The sequence below is a fragment of the Microtus ochrogaster genome, unplaced genomic scaffold (assembly GCF_000317375.1).
Source record: "Microtus ochrogaster isolate Prairie Vole_2 unplaced genomic scaffold, MicOch1.0 UNK1, whole genome shotgun sequence".
Lineage (NCBI taxonomy): Eukaryota > Metazoa > Chordata > Mammalia > Rodentia > Cricetidae > Microtus > Microtus ochrogaster.
The window spans coordinates 29,629,019-29,636,907 of record NW_004949099.1 but is presented as its reverse complement, the minus strand read 5'-3'; the positions used below and the strand labels follow the sequence as shown (position 1 = coordinate 29,636,907).

Below are 7,889 nucleotides of genomic sequence, written 5' to 3'. Positions count from 1 at the left end.
AACTCAGGTCATCAGGTTTTACTCTGATTTTACTCTCTGAGAGCCACCTCGTAGGTCCGAAATGGCTACTTTGAAAACAGTTACAAAGAGGCAGGAGAAGAGAGGCGGAGGCCAGGTCCAGATTAAAAGTGAAAAAGAGAGAGAGAAAAAAAATAACGTTGACAATGTCACAGTGCCCTCCAGGTGTCTACCCAACCAGGACTCTACCAAGGCGTACAGTGGGCCATACCGGCCCATCAATCAAAAGATATATCTTCTTGCCATTTTTTTGTTTTTTGTTTTTGTTTTTTTGAGACAGTCTCATGTATTTCACCATGAAAGTGAACTCCTGATTCTCTTGCCTTCACTTCCCAAACGCTGGGCCTACGATGTGTAACACCATACTTTTAGATGAACGACAGTAAAACCTCGATTTACAAATGCGGAACCCGAGGTTTAATACAGTATGAGGGTTTTCCCCCAAAACCCGTAAGCCGCCATTCTCCACGGGTGTCAACTTCGGAGAGGAAGCGATCAAGCTGGGCCTTGTGCCGAGTGTCACCAGGCTCGTCTGGTCCTCCGAGGGCCTAGCGGGTGGCCGGACTCGGGCAGCGACCACGACCACCCGCCTCTGGCCAAACGCCGTCACCCAGAGACGCCCCAGTCTCAGCCCCGAAATGGCGGCCGCGGTATCGCGAGGACACACCCCGGAGGCGGGCCCACGTTCCAGGCCCGAGCGATAGATCCCCGAGCCAAGTTTCAAACGGACACCCGAGCCCGAGAGCTCGCGCAGAGGCGGTGGAGCCCGCGGCGCCGCAGGTCGCGAAGACGAGCGTCGAGCGCAGTGCTCGCTCGCCGGGGCGGCCGGAGAGCGTCTTCATTGCGGGTGCTTGCGCCGCCATCTTAGATGGCGGGAGTTAGAACCGAGCGAGCTTGAGGCGGGAAGACTTCTCTGCTGCTCTCCGCGGGCCCTCGGACGGGCCAGCTGGCCGGGCTTTGGGGCGCGTGCCCTGAGGCGCGGGGCGCTAGTGCAGCGATGCGGGGCCTGCCCGGGGCCCCGTCCCCCGGACTGGGGACGCGCCGAATGTGACCGTATCCCGTTCGTTCAACCACCGCCGCCGCCGAACGACGGGACCTGGCGTGGCCCGGCTCCCTCAGGTAGGCCGCGGGGCTGGCTGCGCGACTGAGGGGCGAAGGGCCCGGCAGGGCGCTGTCACCCGGGTGGCGGGCCGGGAGCGGGCCGAGTGTCATGGCCGGCGAGCCAGTTTCCACACCCCTGCTCAGATTTCCCAGTGTTTTTCGGAAACGTGCCAGCGCCACCCCGGTGCCCAGCGCGCATTCCTCATATTTTGGCAATGGGGGGAAAAATCCGCCCAGAGCTGCCCGGTGCCTATGTTGTCACTGGGATGGGCTCGTTCCTTTTCTCTCGAGCTGCATAAGTGGGGGGAGCCCGGCCTTGCACCTCCTCTCGGGCTGCTTTGCTCAAGTGACACCCTTTTAGGGAAGACGAGGGAATCGAGGAAGGCAGCGAGAAACGGGTCAGTGCCCCGCCACTAAGGCGTGGGGACTTGGTCCGGGCTTCCTAATGGGAGGCCCGGGATGCTCGAGATCTGGAGCCTGGATGCCTTTTGTGTGAATCGACAGCCGTCCAGGCTCTGCAGAGCCAGTGGATGCGGAGAGAGGAGTTGGGACTTCACGGGAGGCGAGTCGGCCGTGTTCATTCATTGTTCTCTCTCCGGGGCCTAGGGTGTGCCTCTGGTTTTCATTCTTTGTTAGGGGGTGGACGGTGGGATCTCGTCGGGACCTGGGGAGGGGGTCGGGTCTGTGTAGAGAAGGGGGAGTGAATTCAGGGCACGTCTGAATGCCTGCATTGCGTCCTGTGGGGTCTGTGGTGACGCTGCCCCCGGTGCTCTGGCTCCCGGGGCGTGAAAACAATGCTCTGTGATAAGGGGTGGTTTCTCAAGTGTTACTTGGGATTTAGAACAGTTAAGTGCTCACGGAGGGTAGAGAAGCACCGAGGTTCCTTGCTTGCTTCTCGCCGAGTTTGGAAGAACCTTGTTCGCTAGGTGAGGCAGAGGGGAGGGTATTGTCAGTGGAGGGCTCAGCTGGCAACAAGGCTCAGGGGCATGGCCTCCAGGAGTTGGGATGAGTTTGGGAAGCAGCTAGTAAATGTGGGGTGCAGGAAGGAGCTAGTGAGACATCAGGGTCCAAAAGAAAAGTTGATAGCTTGTGAAGGGTCGGTGTGATGGATGGTGGGGAACTAGTTTTAGTTTGGATTAATTAGCTTCATGTTGCTAATTTTTAACTGTCGGCTACTTTGCCCTCTCCCCCAATGGTAGTGAAGTTGATACAATTGAAAAGATTTACTTTGTTAAGTCTAGCTAACCAGTTTTGGTGTTTGATACAAAATGTTTAGTGCTTTTTTTACTTGGTTAATGGATTGGACTCCTAGTTCGAGATATTCTTGCAGGTTTTTCTAAGGTTATACGTGCATGTAAAAATGTTGACTTCATAAACGTAGTATTCTTTCCTAACTCTGGGTTTTAAATCTCTGCTGAACATGTAAAACATGTTCCTAAACACACAGAATTGGCAGATTATGGAAAGCACCTGAAAAAAGTGTAGCATGAAAGTTTTTTTAATTAACCCTATTTAGATAGTGTAGTGTTTTCTTTGGACCGAGTCCCCAGGTTGCAGGCTTTGTGAAAGTCTCCAACCCAATGAACATTATTCTTAAATGGCTACTTCTATTAAGGCTTATGCTGAAGTGGCTACTCATATATAAAGAGACTTCAGGGGCAGTTTCAAAACCTTTGGTGTTGTGTACCACTGAAAACCACTGAAATTCTTTGGACTTGTTTTTGCTCTTATCTCTTCAAGGGCTAAGTAAGCTGTTTAAAATCCAGCAGCAACATTTGACCTAGCTGAGCTCTGGATACTTGGAAAAATAAACCTGCTGATGTTTCTGTTCTGAAGGCTTATCATCAGGTCTGCAGGGTTGTGATTGTGTCCTCAAGTGGGATCAGGCAGCTTTGTTAAGGTCTCCTCAATAGTAGAAAAGACTTGTGTGCCTATGAAGTAGGCTTGACTGAAAGGCTTTTGAATGCAGTTCAAGGGATTTGGCCTAGTAGAAAAAAAAAGACTGAGAACTGTATTAAAACCTTTCGTCTGTGACAGAAAGTATCCAAAACATAAGAGTGCTATTGCATTACAACTGCTCTGAACCCAGTTTCTTTAGCCTCACAGCACCTTTGCTCTGAATATTAAACGACCTCACACCCTTTGGAAGTAATTTGACATTTACAGAAAGAATTTAAAATGTAAATATAATGCTAACTTCAAATTGCTCTTTTAGGAAGTCTGTTAATAAATGTATGATTACTTAATGTTTAAACTTTAGACAAAACTTTGTTAGTCACCTACTTCTTAAAAATTGGAAAAAATATTAGATGAGAGAATGCTTTGGTGTAATAGTGATAATCCTGATCTTGGGAGGAGCTTGTTAGCCAAGCAGCATGCTGTAATATTGACTGGCAGAAGAGAATTTAAATACTGTTTCCGAAAGAGAGTGAGCAAATGCAACACTGAGGAGTTTGTGAAATCATAAAACCAAGCTTTGACTTGAAAATTTTGTTGTGTCATTTTTCTAAAGTTGTATATAGGCCATAAAAATCAGTTTCCCACCTCTGGAAAAAAAAATCAGGAATATTGGGTTCTTTTTTTTTCTTTTTATTTTTTTTATATTTATTTATTTATTTATTTTTGGTTTTTCAAGACAGGATTTCTCTGTGGCTTTGGAGCCTGTCCTGGAACTAGCTCTGTAGACCAGGCTGGTCTCCAACTCACAGAGATCCACCTGCCTCTGCCTCCCAAGTGCTGGGATTAAAGGCGTGCGCCACCATCGCCCGGCCTATTGGGTTCTTTTTGTTGTTGTTGTTTTTTCCTTTTGGTTTTTTTGAGACAGGGTTTCTCTGGGTAGCCCTGGCTGTCCTGTAACTCAATCTGTAGAACAGGCTGGTCTCAAATTTACTGAGATCTGCCTGTCTCTGTCCTCTGAGAGCTGGGATTAAAGATATGCTTCACTACTGCCTGGCTATTTTTTTTTTTTTAAGGCAGGGTCTCACTGTGTAGCCCTTGGATGGTTTATAACTTTTAACTCAACAGAGATCTGCCTGATTCTGCCTCCGTTGTGCTGAGATTAAAGGAGTATGTTATTTAGAAAGAGGTTGTTGAGGTTTTTTTTCTGATATGTGCACATATAGATGGATGAAATTGCTAATTGTTCATCCAGTGGGTTCAAAATATAACACTAAATATTTATGTCAAGATTTCGTTGATACTAATGAGATCTAAACTATGTAATCTTAGAATAGTAATGTCTGAGTGTTTTAGTTTGGCCTTCAAAGTTGTGAGTAAAATGTCCTTAATTACACATTAAAATTTACACCTTTAATTTTTGTAGCGTTTGAGTCATTCTGTTACTTATTTGCTCCCAGAATTATTTGTATAGCTCTCAGTGATTTAATTTTAGTTTTTTTTTTTTTAACTATCCATGTATGGTTATTTTGCCTGCATTTATGTCTGTGAACCAGGTTTGTGCCTGGTGTTTTGGAGGTCAGAAGAGGGTATTATCACCTGGAACTGAGGTTACAGACAGTTGTGCGCCAGCATGTGGGTGGATGCTGGGAACTGAACCCAGGTCTTTTGCAAGAGCAGCTAGTACTCTTAACCGCTGAGTCATTTCTCTAGCCCCTTAGTGGTTTTTGTTGTGGTGATTGGTTTTTTTTCTTTTTCTTTCTTTCTTTTTTTTTTTTTTTTTTTTAAATCGTACCTGTATTTTTGTGTGGCTGAGTGTATGAACCACTGTGTGTAGTGTCAGTGGAGGTCAGAAGAGGCATCAGATCCTCTGGAGTTGGAATTACAAGCAGTTGTGAGCCATCGTGTGGGTTCTGGAAACCAAACCAGATTTTCTGCAAGAGCAGAAAGCACTCTTAACTGATGAGCCATTGTTCCAGTCCACTTGTTGTTTTTTAGATACATATTCTCAGGGCTGGAGAGATGGCTCAGTAGTTAAGAGGACTCAGGTTTGAGTCTAAGCACCCACATGGGGCCTCACAACTGTCTGTAATTCCAGTTTCAGAATATCTGATACCCACTTCTGTTCTCGTGGGCACCAGACACCACATGATGCCCAGACATATAACAGGTCAAACACCCACACACATAAAATAAAAATAAAATAAATGCATGCTTGTATTAAATACATATATGTAGCCAAGGCTGGCCTCAAATTTGTGATCCGCCTGCTTTAGCCAGGAGATTTGGGATTACAGGTGTGCTGCAACACCTAGTGAATGATTTCAGATGTTTGACTTCTGAAATTACTTTCAGAATTTCAGTTTAGCTGAAGAAAATTGTCAAGTGGATGGTATTTCTTTGTTATTTAGCTTGGCACAGGCTATTTGAATTGTTTTTAATTGCTCACAGTATGTTAATTGGCATCACATTCCAATCAGTATACATAGTATATTTTGAAGAACACTTGACACGGTTTTATTTTTAGACCAGGTTTTAAAGGATTTAGCTGGGTGGGGATTAACAATCTGAAAGAGCTATTTTAGAATTTGCAAATCCTTGTGATTTAGCAATGTTTACATTTTTGGATAACAAATGGGAAACAGCAGGCAATGAGAATGTTTTAAGTGAACTCTTGTATGGCACATTCCTTCAGAGAAGTGTTGTGATCTGTGCTGTGTAGTGTCATCTGAACCCCCCCCCCCTTTTTTTTTTTGAGACAGGGTCTCTCCATGGCCCTGTTTGTCCTGGAGCTCATTATGTAGACCCTGAACTCACAGATCTGCCTGTCTCTGCCTCCCAAGTGCTGGGATTAAAGGTGTGCAGGCTTCATCTTCTATTATATATAATTTATTGTCATCCAATAGCAAGAGTAAGCATACTGACTAGATGTTTGCCTCTCTGTTTCTTTTTAAACTACAATGAAGTATAAGTTCTCTGATTTTTTTTTCCTTGACTTTCTATAAGGAGACTTGGTGTTTGGGCAAAACATTCCCCCCCCCCCCTGTTTTTCTGGGTACAGTGCTGAGGATTAAATCTAGGACTTTAAGTGGACTAGATTTCATTAACACTGTCAGTCTCTTTGGCTTTCTTCAACCCAGTACATCAGTGTTGGGAGAGTCAGAGTGGTTAATAGTTATATCCATGATGACTTTTTGTCTCTTGTTTATTGTTTTTAGACAGGATAGCCTCATGGCAATCTTATTGCCTAAGCCTTCTAGGTGCTGGGATTATAGGCATGTAAATCATACCTGGCTTTTATTAGTTCTTTAAGAATTTCATTTAGTATGTTTTGATTGTATTCACCCCTTTCTCCAACTCTTCCAGATCCACCTCTCCTTCTCTACCCATCCAACTTTGTGTCATTTTTTCTTTTTCTTTTTTTAATCACCAGGTGGTTCAATTTCAGTACTCAGAGGCAGAGGCAGAGGCAGGAGGACCACTGAGTTCCAGGCCAGCTTGGTCTACAGAGCAAGTTCCAGGACAGCCATGTCTGTACAGAGAAACCCTGTCTCAAAAACCAAACCAAACTAAACCAAACAAAAAAACCAAACAAAAACAAAACAATCTTTCAAGACCAATTTGTGCTGCCCAAATATTCTTGGGTGTGTGGTCTTCTACTGGAGAATGGCTGACTCAACCCAGGCCTACACTCTTTCAGAAACTGTTTCTCCCTTTTCTAGCAGCTGACAATTGCCAATAGCTCCCAGCTAGGGGTGGGATTGTGTGCTCAACCCCTTTCTCCATGGTGGGATTTGTTTGATCTGGCTTGGATTTGCAAAGGTTTTGTACATATTGTCTCAACTTTGTGAATTCTAGTGTGCAACTGACCTGCCGTGTCCAGAAGATGGTTTCCTTGTAGTCATCCATTGCCTTTGGCACTTAGACTGTTTGCTGCCCCCCTGTTCCTCAATCATCCATGAACCTTGGAGGTGTAGTATGTGTGTTCCCTTTAGGACTGAGCATTCTGCAGTCTCTGCATGCATCTTGACCAGTTGTGGGTCACTATAAATCACTGTGATCACTGCAAATAAAAACTTCTCAGATGAGGATTGAGAGATAGATACATTGCTTTATGGGTGTAATCACTAGGAGTCAGTTTATACTGTGTTTGTTTAGCAGCATAATAGTAGTAAGTTTTCCCCTAGGGTCTATGATCTATCTAATCATAAGGTTCTTAGCTTGATAATGGTATCAGGTATTGGTTTTATACTGTGGATTGGGTTTTAAAATCCAAACAGAAAGTAGTTGGTTACTCACATGCTGTTTGTGCACCATTGCTGCATGTCTTGCTTGTCAAGGCCGCCCATTATTGTAGCTGTGTATGATTGATGATTGTTTTTCTCCTTCAGTACCATGCATAGCACCCTCCAGCCCTTTGAAAGCTAGCCAATAGGGATGAAGCTTCTAGCTCCATATCATCTTGATTTTACCATATCTTATGACTCAAGTATATGGTGTCTTCAGCAGTAATTTCTCACTTTCAAGTTCTGGAGGATATCCAAGAGCAATGACAATATCCTATAATGTTTGGGGGTGGGGGTTCTGTGGGCCCTCATTGGCTGACAGTTCCAAAACAAGTAACCTTTCCTGGCCCTGGGATTTTTATTTTTTTATTAGTTAGCTTCTGGTGTCTATTAGGGACATTTAACACATACTCTCCCTCTATTTCTCTCTCTCTCTCTGTAGATATAGATATTTTAGAAAATTCCTATAGTACTAACTAGGTCTTTTTTGAAAGGTTTTTTTTTTCTTTTTTTCTTTTTTTTTTTGTGGTTTTTCGAGACATGGTTTCTCTGTGGTTTTGGAGCCTGTCCTGGAACTAGCTCTTGTAG

The 7,889-nt window shown here is 44.6% G+C and overlaps 1 protein-coding gene across 2 annotated transcripts in view; it reads left to right on the top strand.

The window, feature by feature from the left end:
• Positions 1 to 863: 863 nt before the first annotated feature.
• The window catches only part of Raf1 (Raf-1 proto-oncogene, serine/threonine kinase), a 58,934-nt gene continuing 51,908 nt past the window's right edge, over positions 864 to 7,889 (top strand). The window contains exon 1 of one of the 2 annotated variants that reach the window (XM_026788053.1): positions 864 to 1,137. The gene's annotated coding sequence lies outside the window, so the exon portion shown is untranslated. The remainder of the gene's footprint in view (positions 1,138 to 7,889) is intronic. The other variant, XM_005365043.3, reaches the window with a different exon arrangement.